At 46.7% G+C, this 19,007-nt stretch overlaps 1 long non-coding RNA gene across 1 annotated transcript; it reads left to right on the forward strand.

Moving 5' to 3' along the window:
* The first annotated feature begins 2,682 nt into the window (after positions 1-2,682).
* Positions 2,683-3,846, forward strand: LOC125517375. The gene is made up of 3 exons (XR_007287572.1): positions 2,683-2,794; positions 3,199-3,318; positions 3,627-3,846. It is a non-coding gene; the product is annotated as an uncharacterized LOC125517375 (long non-coding RNA).
* Positions 3,847-19,007: the final 15,161 nt, after the last annotated feature.

Consider the following 19,007-nt stretch of genomic DNA (forward strand, 5'->3'; position numbering starts at 1 on the left):
TCCTCGATCGCGGGTGGTGCTGGAGGCCGTGGTGGGTCGCCTTTGCGCAAGCTCACACGACACAGCGTGGAGGCCGGTAGCTCTAGTTGGCCCGCCGTTGAGCCATGGCATGTGAGACAAGCTGGCGACCATGGCCGGCTCTCCCGGAGTGACGGGCGGAGCCCTTGTCGGTCGGCTTCCACGACCTGCACAACAAACTCTTTGGGCATTTCCAGAGGTGCTGGGGGGCCGATGTGGAGCTTGTCGCTGCGAAGAAAACTTTGGCGGACAGAGAAAAATGTGTCACCAATCGTCTTGCCGCTGTCAACCTCGCCAACGCGCTCCACAAGACTGCCGCCAAGTTCTACCTTGGCATCAACGAGTGACTGTCGACTTTAGGTTTAATTTGTAGCGTGAAGTTTGTATTTCCTATGTATGCACTATGGTTGTGGTGAGCTATTCTCTAGCACGAAGATGTTTTTTAATATGCAGTACGAGATTTACAGGATCTATTTCGCCGGAGCCATCGCATTCCCGCAAAATCATTTTCGGGGGAACACTAAAACAATTTTGCAGTACTGGTGGAGCCTTCGCGTTCCCGTAAAATCATTTTTGGGGGGAACACTAAAACGATTTTGCAGTACCGCCAGAGCCTTCGCGTTCCCGCAAAATCATTCCCTAGGGGAACACAAACGATTTTGCAGTACCACCGGAGCCTTCGCGTTCCCGCAAATTCATTCCCCGGGGAACACTAAAACGATTTTGCAGTACCACCGGAGCCTTCGCGTTCCCGCAAATTCATTCCCCGGGGAACACTAAAACGATTTTGCAGTACCACCGGAGCCTTCGCGTTCCCGCATATTCATTCCCCGGGGAACACTAAAACGATTTTGCAGTACCGAATTTTAGTGGATTTGCTAGAGATGCTCTTACTACACATCATATCCATCTTCTCTCTCGGGCTGAGCTCCACAAGTAGTCACAAAAAGTATTATAGATAATATCATGCATGTCAACTAGACATTTTTTGCTTACGTGGCATATAATTAAATGTGGAAATAGAGGGTTGAGTATCATAATATGATACGGTATCATATTAAATGATGTATTAGTACTTGTCTTACATGACAATAAATAAGGCTACTATGATATACCAAGTTATGATACTATGCATTATAAGATAGTATCATATGTGTAGAATCATATATGCATAATACTAATACATGATATTTCCCATTGTGACCAGCATTAGGGCCTGTTCCCCACTTCTAAAAACTCTCCAAATTCAGTTTCTGTTGGTAGCTTCTTGCTCCACGCAGCGAATCACACCCATTCGGCAGCGTCGCTGGCTTCACCATCGCTAGTTTGGGCTGATATAGTTGGCTGGCCTGTCTTAGCGCCATAATGGGCCGGCCAAAGGCAGCCCAGTTCGAGAACGAGCCAGAGAAAATGGTTTGATCGAGAGGGAGGGCTCGATCCTGTGGGCAAGAGTGGTTGTATCGAGGAGTCAGCGCGAATTGTTTTCTTTGGCAGTGGCAAACTCTGTAAATAGGTGCAACTCCATCTTCTGTTAAATGGAGAGCTCGGCTGACCTTGCTTCTTAAAATTGCACGCGAGGGAGGCTGAGTTTCTCGAAGCTAGCTTCTTCCGTCGGGATCATTCGGCTCCGCTCGCTTCAAAATTTTGCGAAGCATGAGCGGGAGGAGATCAGAACAGGCCCTTAGTATCGTTGTAACAGAGACAAGAAGGTGACGTCAATGATAGCTTGTAGCTTTGGGGGGTGGGGGGGGGGGCTTTTGGCTCCCGAATGAACAATACCTAAATTAAGTGGTAAATGTTTTCAAAAAAATGATTTTTTATAGATGTTTGTGTTAGTGTCGCAACTATGTTAGACAATTTTCGTGCGAAACGGAGTAGTAATGCTTCGGCGGGTGACCAATTTTGGGATGATATTTTTGGGTAACATTTGTTGCTCAATTTGTTTTTTTGTTTTCAAAGGCCAAAATGTTTAACCTTTTTGCTTAAAACTTTGCAAGTAACATTTGGATGTGATTATGAATACATCAAATTTTTGTTCGGATTTATTTGACATTTCAAAAATGATTTTCCACGCGCAGGAGCACATGATCCCGACAGCGAAATTGGATTCCCGGTAATTTTTGTCATATCATCTTAGTGACTGTGTTCAGGGGTAAAGCAAAGTCCTTGAATATATACTCCCTCCGTCCCAAAAAACATGTCGCGATGTCATTTTTTCAGTTTAGTCCTTGTCATTCTCCCGACCAAACCCGCGGTCCTCGTCTTTCCTCAGTCTTCTCCGACGCCGGCTGATTTGGTCGCCCCCCCCCCCCCCCCCCCACGCCGCCTCCGCCTTGCTTCCCTCCCGCCTCCCCACACCGGCACCTTGTTCCCCTCCCCTCTGACCACCGCCTCGTTCCCCTACGCCCGCCGCCTTGTTCCCCTACGCCCGCCGCCCGCGAAGGTTCGATTTTGGAGACCACCGTCTGCAGTCCTCGCTCTCCTTCCGCCTGCGCTCGTCGTGAATCACCGCCTCTCTGTCGACCATTTAGCTCGCCCCTCCATGGACGCCGTTGACCCGAGCACTGGGAAGCCGGGTGCCCCTTCTCCAATCTGCAGACGGTGCCTTCCACCAGCGGCGCTCCGTCCAACGGAGCCGTCCTTCCCCGAGGGTGGCGGGCCGGAGCTGGCACTGCCCTTCGTCGACCCCCTCCTCGCCGTATGGCTGCCTCGCCGCCCAGCAGCCACCACCAATGTCCACCTGGCCGTCAACCTCATCCACTACTACAGAGCGAAGGTGAGGATGCTTGACTGAATCCCCAAAATGCCAAAACTGAAAATTTTAGTACTGTACTCACATGTGAATCACTCCATTTTGGGCAATTTTTGTGGAATTTTGAAACATTTACTCCATTTGGGACACACGCGGGTGGGATTCAGTGTACTCTACGAACTGCTTCAAAATGTAGGGCATTTTGGGACACACGCAGGTGTGCATTTTTGTGGAATTTTCAGTTTGTAAAATTGGAGTATTGAAGAAGTGTATTTTCCATTTTGAAACTGAAAATAAACCGTATGTTCTGTATTCTGTATGTTGATTATCAATTCTGTTTCCACTAAATTTTGATCAGTGACTATAGTACAATATTCAGTTTCCACTTTGTAAATTCAGTTAACACATTTGCTCCTTTGTAAATTCAGGTAACACATTTAACACTTGGTAAATTCAGTTAACTAAAGGCTAAAGACAATCTACCAAGGCTAAAGCATATACTGACATGAAACGACAATAATGGAGCCATGGAGCGGCAGCAACTCAAGGTCATGGATCATCTCTCTTGCCTTGTGCAGCTTGCTCTGTTTCAAAGCATCTAAATTTTCCATTAGTTGATAGCAGCACGAGTCATGTAAATTCTCACAGATTCAGTGTAAATGCATTCAGTGTATATTCTCACAGATTCAGTGCAAAATGCATTCATTGTAAATTCCGAGCAGCACATTCCACACTAGCTTCATCTTAGAAATTTAATTAGTGCATTTGTACACTTTAAACTGGAGTACATTTTCATTTTGATAACTGACAGCATATTCATGCACTGATTTTGATTTCGGTTTTGTTTTCTATACAGGACAATTGGTTTCTTCAAGAAGGTAGAAGACGCCGTCCACCCCGTGTCGCCGTCGCCAGAAGGTAGAAGACGCCGTCCACTCCTGTTCAGCCACTGCACCATCGTCCAGCACCTCAAGGCCGACATCACCTGGAGCTCCTGTTCAAGATTTCAGATTCAGAGATGAGTACTGAAACTACTTGATGCTAAGATTCAGACTAAAGTTACTGTCAAAACTGTCATTTTTTTCCTTGATGTGAGCATTTATAGTTTGATCCAGAGATTCAGCCATTGTCCATTTAACAGAAGTTAGGTTCATAACTGATCCCTAGCTATCAAAATTTAGTTAATAAAACTGTAACAAACTGTCCATTTAACAAAACTTAGGCTCATACTGTTGGAAATATGCCCTAGAGGCAATAATAAATTGATTATTATTATATTTCCTTGTTCATGATAATCGTTTATTATCCATGCTATAATTGTATTGATAGGAAACTCAGATACATGTGTGGATACATAGACAACACCATGTCCCTAGTAAGCCTCTAGTTGACTAGCTCGTTGATCAATAGATGGTTACGGTTTCCTAACCATGGACATTGGATGTCGTTGATAACGGGATCACATCATTAGGAGAATGATGTGATGGACAAGACCCAATCCTAAGCATAGCACAAAGATCATGTAGTTCGTATGCTAAAGCTTTTCTAATGTCAAGTATCATTTCCTTAGACCATGAGATTGTGCAACTCCCGGATACCGTAGGAGTGCTTTGGGTGTATCAAACGTCACAACGTAACTGGGTGGCTATAAAGGTACACTACAGGTATCTCCGAAAGTGTCTGTTGGGTTGGCACGAATCGAGACTGGGATTTGTCACTCCGTGTAAACGGAGAGGTATCTCTGGGCCCACTCGGTAGGACATCATCATATGCGCAATGTGACCAAGGAGTTGATCACGGGATGATGTGTTACGGAACGAGTAAAGAGACTTGCCGGTAACGAGATTGAACAAGGTATGGATACCGACGATCGAATCTCGGGCAAGTAACATACCGCTAGACAAAGGGAATTGTCATAGGGAATTGATTAAGTCCTTGACATCGTGGTTCATCCGATGAGATCATCGTGGAACATGTGGGAGCCAACATGGGTATCCAGATCCCGCTGTTGGTTATTGACCGGAGAACGTCTCGGTCATGTCTGCATGTCTCCCGAACCCGTAGGGTCTACACACTTAAGGTTCGGTGACGCTAGGGTTATAGAGATATTAGTATGCGGTACCGAATGTTGTTAAGGAGTCCCGGATGAGATCCCGGTACGTCACGAGGAGTTCCGGAATGGTCCGGAGGTAAAGAATTATATATAGGAAGTGCTATTTCGGCCATCGGGACAAGTTTCGGGGTCACCGGTATTGTACCGGGACCACCGGAAGGGTCCCGGGGGTCCACCGGGTGGGGCCACCTACCCCGTGGGGCCACATGGGCTGTAGGGGTGTGCGCCTTGGCCTGTATGGTCCAAGGGCACCAGCCCCAAGAAGGCCCATGCGCCAAGAGAAGAGAAAAAAGGGAGAGTCCTAAAGGGGAAGGCACCTCCGAGGTGCCTTGGGGAGGATGGACTCCTCCCCCCCTTGGCCGCACCCTTCCTTGGAGGAAGGGGCAAGGGCTGCGCCTCCCCCCTCTCCCTTGGCCCTATATATAGTGGGGAAAAGGAGGAGCAACCAACCTAAGGCCTGGCGCCTCCCTCTCCCTCCCGTGACACATCTCCCTCCTCCCGCAGCGCTTAGCGAAGCCCTGTTGGAATCCCGCTACTTCCACCACGCCGTCGTGCTGCTTGGATCTCCATCAACCTCTCCCTCCTCCTTGCTGGATCAAGGCGTGGGAGACGTCTCCGTTCCGTACGTGTGTTGAACGCGGAGGTGCCGTCCGTTCGGCGCTAGGATCATCGGTGATTTGGATCACGACGAGTACGACTCCATCAACCCCGTTCTCTTGAACGCTTCCGCGCGCGATCTACAAGGGTATGTAGATCCACTCCTCCCTCGTTGCTAGATGACTCCATAGATAGATCTTGGTGACACGTAGGAAAATTTTGAATTATGCTACGTTCCCCAACAGTGGCATCATGAGCTAGGTCTATTGCGTAGTCTATGCACGAGTAGAACACAAAGTAGTTGTGGGCGTTGATTTTGTTCAATATGCTTGCCGTTACTAGTCTTATCTTGATTCGGCGGCATCGTGGGATGAAGCGGCCCGGACCACCTTACACGTACTCTTACGTGAGAACGGTTCCACCGACAAACATGCACTAGTTGCATAAGGTGGCTAGGCGGGTGTCTGTCTCTCCCACTTTAGTCGGATCGGATTCGATGAAAAGGGTCCTTATGAAGGGTAAATAGCAATTGGCATATCACGTTGTGGTTTTTGCGTAGGTAAGAAACGTTCTTGCTAGAAACCCATAGCAGCCACGTAAAACATGCAAACAACAATTAGAGGACGTCTAACTTGTTTTTGCAGGGTATGCTATGTGATGTGATATGGCCAAAAGGATGTGATGAATGATATATGTGATGTATGAGATTGATCATGTTCTTGTCAAAGGAATCACAACTTACATGTCGATGAGTGTCATGCCGGTGACAAGATGATCATGGAGCCCCAAGATGAGATCAAAGGAGCTATATGATATGGCCCATATCATGTCACTATTATTTGATTGCATATGATGTTTATCATGTTTATACATCTTATTTGCTTAGAACGACGGTAGTAAATAAGATGATCCCTCATAATAATTTCAAGAAAGTGTTCCCCCTAACTGTACACCGTTGCTACAGTTCGTCGTTTCGAAGCACCACGTGATGATCGGGTGTGATAGATCCTTACGTTCACATACAACGGGTGTAAGACAGATTTACACACGCAATACACTTAGGTTGACTTGACGAGCCTAGCATGTGCATAGACATGGCCTCGGAACACAGAAGACCGAAAGGTCGAGCATGAGTCGTATAGAAGATACGATCAACATGAAGATGTTCACCGACGTTGACTAGTCCGTGTCACGTGATGATCGGACACGGCCTAGTTGACTCGGATCATGTAATCGCTTAGATGACTAGAGGGATGTCTATCTGAGTGGGAGTTCATAAGATGAACTTAATTATCCTGAACATAGTCAAAAGATCTTTGCAAATTATGTCGTAGCTCGCGCTATAGTTCTACTGTTTAGATATGTTCCTAGAGAAAAATTAGTTGAAAGTTGATAGTAGCAATTATGCGGACTAGGTCCGTAGACTAAGGATTGTCCTCATTGCTTCTTAGAAGGCTTATGTCCTTAATGCACCGCTCAGTGTGCTGAACCTCGAACGTTGTCTGTGGATGTTGCGAACATCTGACATACACGTTTTGATAACTACGTGATAGTTCAGTTAAACGGTTTAGAGTTGAGGCACCAAAGACATTTTTTTGAAACGTCACGAAACATATGAGATGTTTTGAGGGCTGAAATTGGAATTTCAGGCTCGTGCCCACGTCAAGAGGTATAAGACCTCCGACGATTTTTCTTAGCCTACAAACTAAGGAGAAAAGCCCAATTGTTGAGCTTGTGCTCGGATTGTCTGAGTACAATAATCATTTGAATCAAGTAGGAGTTGATCTTCCAGATAAGATAATGATGTTTCTCCGAAGTCATTACCACCAAGCTGCTAGAGCTTCGTGATGAACTATAATATATCAGGGACATATATGATGATCCTTGAGATATCCGCGATGTTTGACACCGCGAAAGTAGAAATCAAGAAGGAGCATCAATTGTTGATGGTTGGTGAAACCACTAGTTTCAAGAAGGGCAAGGGCAAGAAGGGATACTTCATGAAACGGCAATTCAGCTGCTGCTCTAGTGAAGAAACCCAAGGTTGAACCCAAACCCGAGACTAAGTGCTTCTGTAATAAAGGGAACAGCCACTGGAGTAGAATTACCCTAGATACTTGGTAGATAAGAAGGCTGGCAAGGTCGATAGAAGTATATTGGATATACATTGTGTTGATGTGTACTTTACTAGTACTCCTAGTAGCACCAGGGTATTAGATACCGGTTCGGTTGCTAAGTGTTAGTAACTCGAAATAAAAGCTACGGAATAAACGGAGACTAGCTAAAGGTGAGCTGACGATATGTGTTGGAAGTGTTCTCAATGTTGATATGATCAAGCATCGCACGCTCCCTTCTACCATCGAGATTGGTGTTTGTGTTGAGCATAGACATGATTGGATTATGTCTATCGCAATACGGTTATTCATTTAAGGAGAATAATGGTTACTCTGTTTATTTGAATAATACCTTCAAATGGTCTTACACCTCAAATGAATGGTTTATTGAATCTCGATCGTAGTGATACACATGTCATGCCAAAAGATAGTAATGATAGTACCACCTACTTGTGGCACTGCCACGTAAGTCATATCGGTATAAAACGCATGAAGAAGCTCCATGTTGATGGATCTTTGGACTCACTCATTTTTGAAAAGTTTGAGACATGCGAACCATGTCTATTGGTGTGTATGCATGAAGAAAACTCCATGCAAATGGACCGTTTGAACTCACTTGATCTTGAATCACTTGAGACATGCAAATCATACCACATGGGCACGATGATTGAAAGCCTCGGTTTCAGTAAAATGGAACTAGAAAGCAAATTGTTGGAAGTAATACATTTTGATGTGTGCAGTCCAATGAGTGCTGAGGCATGTAGTGGATATCGTTATGTTCTTTCTTCACAGATGATTTGAGTAGATGTTTAGTACATTTACTTGATGAATCACGAGTCTGAATTATTGAAAGGTTCAAGTAATTTCAGGGTGAAGTTGAAAGATCGTCGTGACAAGAGGATAAGATATCTATGATATGATCATAGAGATGAATATCTGAATTACGAGTTTGGCACAGAATTAAGACATTGTGGAAATTGTTTCACAACTAATACAGCCTGGAACACCATAGTGTGATGGTGTGTCCGAACATCATAACTGCACCCTATTGGATATGATGCATACCATGATGTCTCTTATCAAATTACCACGATAGTTTATGGGTTAGGCATTAGAGACAACCACATTCACTTTAAATAGGGCACCACGTAATTCCGATGATATGACACCGTGTGAACTATGGTTTAGAGAAACCTAAGCTGTCATTTCTTAAAAGTTTGGGACTGCAACGCTCATGTGAAAAAGTTTCAGGCTGATAAGCTCGAACCCAAAGCGGATAAATGCATCTTCATAGGACAACCCAAAAACAGTTGGGTATACCTCCTGTCTCAGATCCGAAAGCAATTGTTTCTAGAATCGGGTCCTTTCTCGAGAAAAGTTTCTCTCAAAAGAATTGAGTGGGAGGATGGTGGAGACTTGATGAGGTTATTGAACCGTCTCTTCAACTAGTGTGTGGTAGGGCACAGGAGGTTGTTCCTGTGGCACCTACACCAATTGAAGTGGAAGCTTATGATAGTGATCATGAAACTTCAGATCAAGTCACTAACAAACCTCGTGGGATGACAAGGATGCGTACTACTTCAGAGTGGTACGTAATCATGTCTTGAAAGTCATGTTGCTAGACAACAATGAACCTACGAGCTATGGAGAAGCGATGGTGGACCCAGATTCCGATAAATGGCTCGAGGCCATATAATCTGAGAGAGGATCCATGTATGAAAACAAAGTGTAGACTTTGGAAGAACTACTTGATGGTCGTAAGGCTGTTGAGTACAGATGGATTTAAAAGGAAGACGGACAATGATGGTAAATGTCACCATTAAGAAAGCTCGACTTGTCGTTAAGAAGTTTCCCGACAAGTTCAAGGAGTTGACTACGGTGAGACTTTCTCACTCGTAGCGATGCTAAGAGTCTGTTGGAATTATATTAGCGATTACTGCATTATTTATGAAATCTTGCAGATAGGATGTCAAAACATTGTTTCCTCGACGACATTTTCTTGAGGAAGGGTTGTATGTGATACAACCGGAAGGTTTTGTCAATCCTGAGAGATGCTAATAAGTATGCAAAGCTCCAGCAATCCTTCTGAGGACTGGAGTAAGCATCTCGGAGTTGGAATGTATGCTTTGGTGAGATGATCAAAGATTCTGGGTTTTACAAAGTTTATGAGAAACTTGTGTTTCCAAAGAAGTGAGTGGGAGCACTATAGAATTTCTGATAAGTATATGTTGACATATTGTTGATCGGAAATGACGTAGAATTTCTGGAAAGCATATAGGGTTATTTGGAAAGTGTTTTCAATGGAAAACCTGGATTAAGCTACTTGAGCATTAAGCATCAAGATCTATAAGGATAGATCAAAACGCTTAATGGTACTTTCAAATGAGCACATACCTTGACATGATCTTGAAGGTGTTCAAGATGGATCAGTCAAAGAAGGAGTTCTTGCCTGAGTTATAAGGTATGAAGTTAAGACTTAAAGCTCGACCATGGCAGAATAGAGAGAAAGGATGAAGGTCGTCCCCTATGCTTAAGACATAGGCTCTACAGTATGCTATGCTGTGTGCCGCACCTAAAGTGTGCCTTGCCATGAGTCAGTCAAGGGGTACAAGAGTGATCCAAGAACGGATCACAGGACAGCGGTCAAAGTTATCCTTAGTAACTAGTGGACTAAGGAATTTTCTCGATTATGGAGGTGGTAAAAGAGTTCGTCGTAAAGGGTTACGTCGATGCAAGCTTAACACCTATCCGGATAGCTCTGAGTAGAGATACCGGATACGTATAATGGAGCAACAATTTAGAATAGCTCCAAGTAGAACAGTTATTTGGAATAGCTCCAAATAGAACGTGGTAGCTACATCTAGGAGATGACATAGAGATTTGTAAAGCACACACGGATCTGAAAGGTTCAGACCCGTTGACTAAAACCTCTCTCACAAGCAACATGATCAAACCCAGAACTCATTGAGTGTTAATCACATAGTGATGTGAACTAGATTATTGACTCTAGTAAACTCTTTGGATGTTGGTCACATGGCGATGTGACCTGTGAGTGTTAATCACATGACGATGTGAACTAGATTATTGACTCTAGTGCAAGTGGACTGTTGGAAATATGCCCTAGAAGGCAATAATAAATTGAGTTATTATTATATTTCCTTGTTCATGATAATCGTTTATTATCCATGCTATAATTGTATTGATAGGAAACTCAGATACATGTGTGGATACATAGACAACACCATGTCCCTAGTAAGCCTCTAGTTGACTAGCTCGTTGATCAATAGATGGTTACGGTTTCCTGACCATGGACATTGGATGTCGTTGATAACGGGATCACATCATTAGGAGAATGATGTGATGGACAAGACCCAATCCTAAGCCTAGCACAAGATCATGTAGTTCGTATGCTAAAGCTTTTCTAATGTCAAGTATCATTTCCTTACCATGAGATTGTGCAACTCCCGGATACCGTAGGAGTGCTTTGGGTGTATCAAACATCACAACGTAACTGGGTGGCTATAAAGGTACACTACGGGTATCTCCGAAAGTGTCTGTTGGGTTGGCACGAATCGAGACTGGGATTTGTCACTCCGTGTAAACGGAGAGGTATCTCTGGGCCCACTCGGTAGGACATCATCATATGCGCAATGTGACCAAGGAGTTGATCACGGGATGATGTGTGACGGAACGAGTAAAGAGACTTGCCGATAACGAGATTGAACTAGGTATTGGATACCGACGATCGAATCTCGGGCAAGTAACATACCGCTAGACAAAGGGAATTGTATACGGGATTGATTAAGTCCTTGACATCGTGGTTCATCCGATGAGATCATCGTGGAACATGTGGGAGCCAACATGGGTATCCAGATCCCGCTGTTGGTTATTGACCGGAGAACGTCTCGGTCATGTCTGCATGTCTCCCGAACCCGTAGGGTCTACACACTTAAGGTTCGGTGACGCTAGGGTTATAGAGATATTAGTATGCGGTAACCCGAAAGTTGTTCGGAGTCCCGGATGAGATCCCGGACGTCACGAGGAGTTCCGGAATGGTCCGGAGGTAAAGAATTATATATAGGAAGTGCTATTTCGGCCATCGGGACAAGTTTCGGGGTCATCGGTATTGTACCGGGACCACCGGAAGGGTCCCGGGGGTCCACCGGGTGGGGCCACCTGCCCCGGGGGCCACATGGGCTGTAGGGGGTGCGCCTTGGCCTATATGGGCCAAGGGCACCAGCCCCTAGAGGCCCATGCGCCAAGAGAAGAGAAAAAGGGGAGAGTCCTAAAAGGGGAAGGCACCTCCGAGGTGCCTTGGGGAGGATGGACTCCTCCCCACCCTTGGCCGCACCCTTCCTTGGAGGAAGGGGCAAGGGCTGCGCCTCCCCCCTCTCCCTTGGCCCTATATATAGTGGGGAAAAGGAGGAGCAAACCAACCTAAGGCCTGGCGCCTCCCTCTCCCTCCCGTGACACATCTCCCTCCTCCCGCAGCGCTTAGCGAAGCCCTGTTGGAATCCCGCTACTTCCACCACCACGCCGTCGTGTTGTTGGATCTCCATAAACCTCTCCCTCGTCCTTGTTGGATCAAGGCGTGGGAGACGTCTCCGTTCCGTACGTGTGTTGAACGCGGAGGTGCCGTCCGTTCGACGCTAGGATCATCGGTGATTTGGATCACGACGAGTACGACTCCATCAACCCCGTTCTCTTGAACGCTTCCGCGCGCGATCTACAAGGGTATGTAGATCCACTCCTCCCTCGTTGCTAGATGACTCCATAGATAGATCTTGGTGACACGTAGGAAAATTTTGAATTTATGCTACGTTCCCCAACACATACCTGATCACTAACTGACAAAACTGAGAAGTGTACTCCTGGAGTACTCCTGCTTGGAATATTTTCCATTTTGAAACTAAGATCTGCTTGGAACATTTTCAGTTTGCAAAACTGTAGTACAGAAGAAGTGTATTTTCCATTTTCAGTTTAACAAATTTCACTAAATTCAGTCAATAGCAATCATTTTAAATGGTGCACACAAGAATCAGTAGTTATCTGATTTTTACAGTAGAGTGGATCTTGTTTGAACTACTATGAATTATGTCAAGATGACAAGATGAGAATGCCTCCCCCTTTCCTAGAACAGCCTTCCTTTAGTTTCATTCAGTTTGGGCATGGGACCTCCACATTTTCTTTTTACTGGACCTCCACAGACTAATGGTTTTATTCTCACAGATTGATCATGAAATGTGGGGGCATCATTCACCAAAGCCATGACATGAAAAAAAGTTGGGTCATCTTGACATCCTGTGTTGTGTGTGTGTGTGTGTGTGTGTGTATGTGTGTGGTGTAGGAAAAAGCTTAGACTTGCTCTTAGTGGATCAGAACATGCTGTTAGGAAGTGCTCTTAAGGCCTTTTTAACTGAATTTCCCTTAATGCAAGTGCTCTTCAAGTCCCATTTGCTCCTTTGTAAACCCAAGGATTGCAACATAAAGATACTCCTACTTAAGAGCACAAATATTCAGTTTTAATCCAAATTATTCAAATTAATCCAAATATTTTAAATTAATTCAAATAACTAAATTAATCCAAATCAATTCAAATTCCAAATAACCCAAATTCCAATATATTCCAACGAGGAGTTTATATACAAGGATTAGACAAGGCATACACAAGGGCATGACATAAGGTCCTCTGTGTCCCCTCTTGACACAAGATTACACATGACATAAGGGCATCTTTGTCCCCTCTTGACACAAGATTACACAAGACATACACAAGGAGCACCTGACTACATGACATAAGGGCCTCTTTGTCCCCTCTTGACTACATTCTTTTCCTTTCTTTGGGCACTTCTTCCCTTCCCTTCCCTTTACTTTTCTTTCTTTTACCTTCTCTAGCTAATTCTTTCCTTTCATTTTCTTTTCCTATTGCAATTTCCATTTCTTCTACAACGGCCCTAGTATCAACAACTACCCGACTGTCGCAATATACACCGGTTATTTCCATTCCAGCATTCTGAACGCGATCCTTGTGCAAGTGGGGAAACTTATATTGATTTCCTCCTTTGGCTTTCATAACTTCAAACATAACTGCTTCTAATGTGATAAAGCTTCTGTGCAACTTGTCGGGATCGTAGTTCTCGAATTCCTCTTCCACACCCTGTACCAGTTCTTGGATGCTTGTAGGTGACCTGCAGTCGGTTAGAGACTGGAGAGAGGTATGGAAGCAGAGGTCCAAACAATTTAACTCAGGGCTATTTGGGGTTGTTGTAGCAATCGGATGTCAAGATCAGTTTGTTCCACAGCTTCTCGAAAAGCTACATCATTGGGAAGGACATGAGGCTTTGCGTTATCCTGTTGGATGAATATTGTCGCTCCCTCATCATCGTCAGGCCACTTATCCTGAATTGCCGGGATAACCTTATTGATTAGATAATCTCTGCACACAGGCCTGGTTACTTTCACTGATGTCAACACTTTTGTTCCCTTTGTTCTGTTTTGACTTGTCCGCTTTGCCTCATTCTCTTCGACAAATGCCCAAATGCCGATCTTCCCATCGAATGTTAGCTCCCCCTCATTTTTATATCGAGGCTTGGCAACGGCTGTTAGGAACATCACCTTCCCAATGTTGTGAGTGTTTGACACAGTGCGCTTCGGTTCAGGTTCTCCTGGAAGTACATAGTAACTATTCTTCACTCTCGTCATGTCAAACCACTTCTCATCGATGTGAACCATATTCGTCATTGGTTTTAACATAGCCCGAGAAGTTGAGATCGAATTGTCATCGACCATGGACATACAAAATTTCAATCTCGCAAGCTTGTTCTCTAGCTTGAGGTGAGGCTTCACGGTGCTTGTGATGCGGTTGAGCTCATTCAACTGGAACCTCTTATGTAGGGTCGATCGGGCCACACCTAGAGACCGTGCCAGAGATCGAATTGTTCTTCTTTTATTCAGTGGGATTGTTGAGGTCCTCTCTAGATTTAGCACCTTTCTCTTTCGGCCAGATCTTCCCGGCTTCTTGCTTGAGACATCTACTTCTTTGCCATCGGCAATTTGCCTTTTGGCGTCTTCCCAGATTCTTTCAATAGATCGTACACTTATGTCCAACAGGTTTGATACTAGCAGCTTGTCGTCTGGTTGAACAAAGCCATCTCTGAGCTCGATTACCAGCAAGGCGAAGTAAACACCATGCCTCTCCTTATCTGACAATTCTCTTCTCTTCTCTTGAAGTATCCAATTCATAACTTCATCCTCTTCCTCTTGAGCTTCATCCTCTTTCCCTTCATCTTCTTGAGGCATCCAATTCATATCTTCATCGTCTTCCTCTGGAGGCATCAAGTTCAAATCCATAGCTACATTCTCTGCCACTTGAGGTTCCTCCTCTTGAGGCATCAAATTCAAATTAATACCTTCATCGTCTTCCTCTTGAGGCATCAAGTTCAAATCAATGGTTTCATGTTCTTCCTCTTGAGGCATCAAGTTCAAATCCATATTTATGTGTTCCTGCCATCAATGACAAAAGATGAGTACACCATGGTACCATAACAAGAATATACACACACAAAATGAGTATGCAAGTCAAACAAGAAATAGGTGCCATGGCACCATTTCTAGTTTGGTTGCCACGGTACCCAACAAGAAATGGTGCCATGGGACCATTTCTACAAATGGCTGCCATGGCACCATTTATAGAAAGGCTGCCATGGCAGCCAAACACTTTGCACTAACCATAAGCCATTTTCTCTAGTTAGAGTAGTTCACATAATTTTACTCTAGTTAGAGTAGTTTTGTTGAATTTTACTTGCTCATAGTACCATGCCTACGGTAGAAAAGTGTCAAGAAAAATATACTCCTGTCAATAGAATCAAAACTGATTTATTACCTTTGCATATAAACTACTCCTAGTGAAACTACAACACATTCCAATCAATTTATGTTTGCTTATTTTTGTTTTTTCTCTCTACAGGAAATACTTTGGCATGGTACAGTTTGACCAACCACAGGACCAAATGAGTTAACCTACTCCCTTTAGTCTGCATCAAGGCATCAAGGTACAGATCTTTTAACTGAATTTTAACAGTCTGGTGATGTTTTCACTGACATCACTGACATCATTTGGGTTCCATCGGCAAGTGGGGATATACTGTATGTTGTTACTCAGAAAATCGAAATTTTGTGGAGATTGACCATCCTATATGGAAAACAGCTTGACTAGTTACAAGCCCTTGTGCGGGTGTTTGATTTCTGAAGTCAAACTAAAGCAACAATCTGTCCGCAACCAACCAACAAGCAAAAAAAAAGAGAGATGACTATGTTTTAACACTACTGAAGTTTTAAGGCTGATCTTAGGAAGAATGTCTTAAGTTAAAAGATCTGCACCTACAGTTTAACTGAATCTCTCTAACCCACTACAGTACAGAATTACCTCACCATAGCATGTGCTGATGGATGTTGGGTGATGCTACTGATTCAGTTAACAGTAAATCAATTTGACAAATTTCCAGGTAGCAATTTTACTCTGATGGAATACCTTCTCTGATGATATTGTCTCTGAATTTTCAGGAAGCAATTCTTCATATTGCAATTAGCAGCAGCAACAACAACACGGGCAGAGGATCAACAACATCAACACGGGCAGAGGAGCAGCAGCAGCAGCACGGTCAGTTGGATCAGCAACACGGTCACGGGCAGAGGAGCAGCAGCATCAACACGGGCAGAGCAGCAGCAGCAGCTCCACCGGCGACAGGGGAGAAGCAGAGGAGAAACAGCCGTGCGGGCACGTGGACAGAGGAGAAGGAGGAGCACAGCGGCGCGTGGGAGCTTGAAGAGGACTCGCGGGAGATAGAGGACGCGCGCGAGCTCCTATCCACCGGATCGTGGAGGCTGGTTCCGGCGATGCCCATAGGGGATCACGGCGGGAGGGATTGCGGTGGCGCACGGGAGGCAGCTCAAGGTGGACTCGCAGGAGCTCGAGGAGGACTCGCGGTAGCTCGAGGACGATGAGAGGGAGCTCCTGCTCCACCAGATCATGGTGGGAAATTCCGGCGACGCCCACAGGTAGTCGTGGCGGGAGGGGATCGCGGCGGCGGCAGGTCAGGGCGGCAGTGGCGGAGCAGGTACTTGGCGACGGCGGCGACTTTGAAGGTACGTGGCGATGGAGGCACGACGGCGGCGGAGCACTTCCTGATGGGCGACAAATCGCGCAGCTTGGCGGCGACAGCCCCTGGCGTCGCACGGGCGACGGCCGAGGAAGAAGACAGGGTGGAGGGACTTGTTTGTGACGGTTTTGAAACTATGAGGGCTTTTTTGCAAAATTAGCAATAAACTACAGGCACGGCATGTTTTTTGGGACGGAGGGAGTACTAAACATACACTGAAAAGCGCACACATTCGGCTATCCTACACTATAATAGGCGGCTTGCTCTGCTGGCCTTCTTCTGCCGCCGACGTCGTCTCGCCGCCGCCGTCGATCTTGCTGATCACCAAACACAGACCAGGGTTCTGGAACGCCCATATCTGGATTTCGTCCATCGCTTGCAGGCCACTCACGTCGACGAAGCTCTTGTGGTTCCCGAATTTCAGCACCGTGTTGCCGTTGGACGTCCATCGCGTCAGCTGAGCATCCATCCGGTCGCCGGCACGGTTGATGTAGACCGGCAGAACCAGCCCGCCGTGCTTCTTCCCCTGCGCCCGCGCCTTCTTCTCCTCGCTGCTCTCGCTGTTGCTGCCGGGCGTGGGCGTCTGCCGCTTCGGCCTCTTCCAGGGCCCCTCCAGGTTGGCGGCGCGGCGCCCGTCGTCGGAGAGGAGCGGGAGGAGGCGGGCGGCCTCGCCGCGCGGTATCAACAGGCGGCTCTGCTGCAGGTCAAGGTCCGACCGCTCGACGCGCTTGTGGGAGATGAAGTGGAGCAGGTGGCCCGGCGGGAGGCCCAGCTCTGCGCGTATCCGGGTCCAGGACGGCTCCGGTGGGCCGCGGTGGCGTCCTGCGACGCCCGAGGCTGCACCGGCGGCGAGAGGGACGTATGGGCACCACGCCGCCCGCAGCGGGACGGCGCTGATGGGATCGGCAGAGAACGGTGCCGCCGCGGTGCTGCTTGAGGTGGACGCCGCGTGTTTCGTAGGGATCGCTCCGGCGCCGCCGCTCAGCCCGAAGGGGAGCCATACTCTGCCACGGGCGCACACTGCCTGCAGCGGGACAGCGTCGATGGGTTGACCGTCCATTGCTGACGGGGAACGCGTCTCGCCGTCGTTGCCGCGGACCACGATCGCCAGCGAGGACGGCCGTGAGCTGCTGCTGCTGGCCGGCGCTGATGTCCCCGGCGTTTCTTGGCAAAAACAAGCCGCAAACTTTCGCTTCTTGGGCGGTAGAACACTGTTCGCATTGGCCGCCGCCGGCGCGACGGTATCCACGATCACAAGCGCCGTTTCCGCCACACCGCTCGACGCGGCCGAGCCATCTTCCTCGACGACATAGCCGCCGCCGCTCGATGCCCCGGTGGCGTCTGTTGCTGCTTCATCTTCCTCCGGTGGGGTGACCGAGAGCTTTAGGTAGTTACGCGGCGTGTCTATATGCTTCAGCGTCACCTCCCCTGGCTGCTCCCGCCGCTGTACTTCTACTTCCCCGGCGGGCGTGAGTGACAGCGTCAGGTATTCAGGCGGCGCCGCGTCAGGCCCCCGCAGCAGATGTGCCAGGGACACCACCCCCGGACGGGGTTCGCCGTCGCCGCCGGCCGTGCCGGAAGCCGATGTTGACGTCATCGCCGTCGCGGGTGCAATGTCGATCGTCGCGTCTGTAGATTCAGTGCTTGAGTCCTCATGGGGTGTGAATATATGTACTAGTCATCCGTGTGCAGAATGAACTCGGATTCCCATTTGGATTCGCATTTGGACTCGTTGCTGTCCGTCTCCCGTCCGTGTTCAAGTGTTCGTGCGTGCTGCGAGAAGTGTAATCCGAGCTGGAGTAAAATTTTCGCCGAGGAGCGGTTTCCGTGTCTTGCACAACTCCGTGTTTCAGCGCAGCTCAGGACCGGATGGAGGCTATCAAGTCCATTGAAAAAGCAATCGAGTTATATTACGCCCCAACCATGAAATCAATATTAGTGTAGAGTCTATGATAGATTCATGTCCAGAGCATCTTTAGCAGACCCCTTAAAGCCGCGATCCTTACACCCCGGATAAGGGCCGAGAAAACAACGGTTTAAAGGTTGAAATCGGCTGCAGCCGAACAGAGCCTGCAAACCCGAGCAGTAAAAGAGAATAGGTTTGTGGGCTCTGTTCCGCGCGCTGACGATTTCGGCCCTCAAACCGTAAAACCATACAAAGCAATTGATCGTGATTTTGACAAATAAAACATAAATTTCTAGAATTGAAACATAATTTTGACGACATTTGTACATACATTACTGGAATCAGGATC

This window comes from Triticum urartu, chromosome 6 (assembly GCF_003073215.2).
Source record: "Triticum urartu cultivar G1812 chromosome 6, Tu2.1, whole genome shotgun sequence".
Taxonomy (NCBI): domain Eukaryota; kingdom Viridiplantae; phylum Streptophyta; class Magnoliopsida; order Poales; family Poaceae; genus Triticum; species Triticum urartu.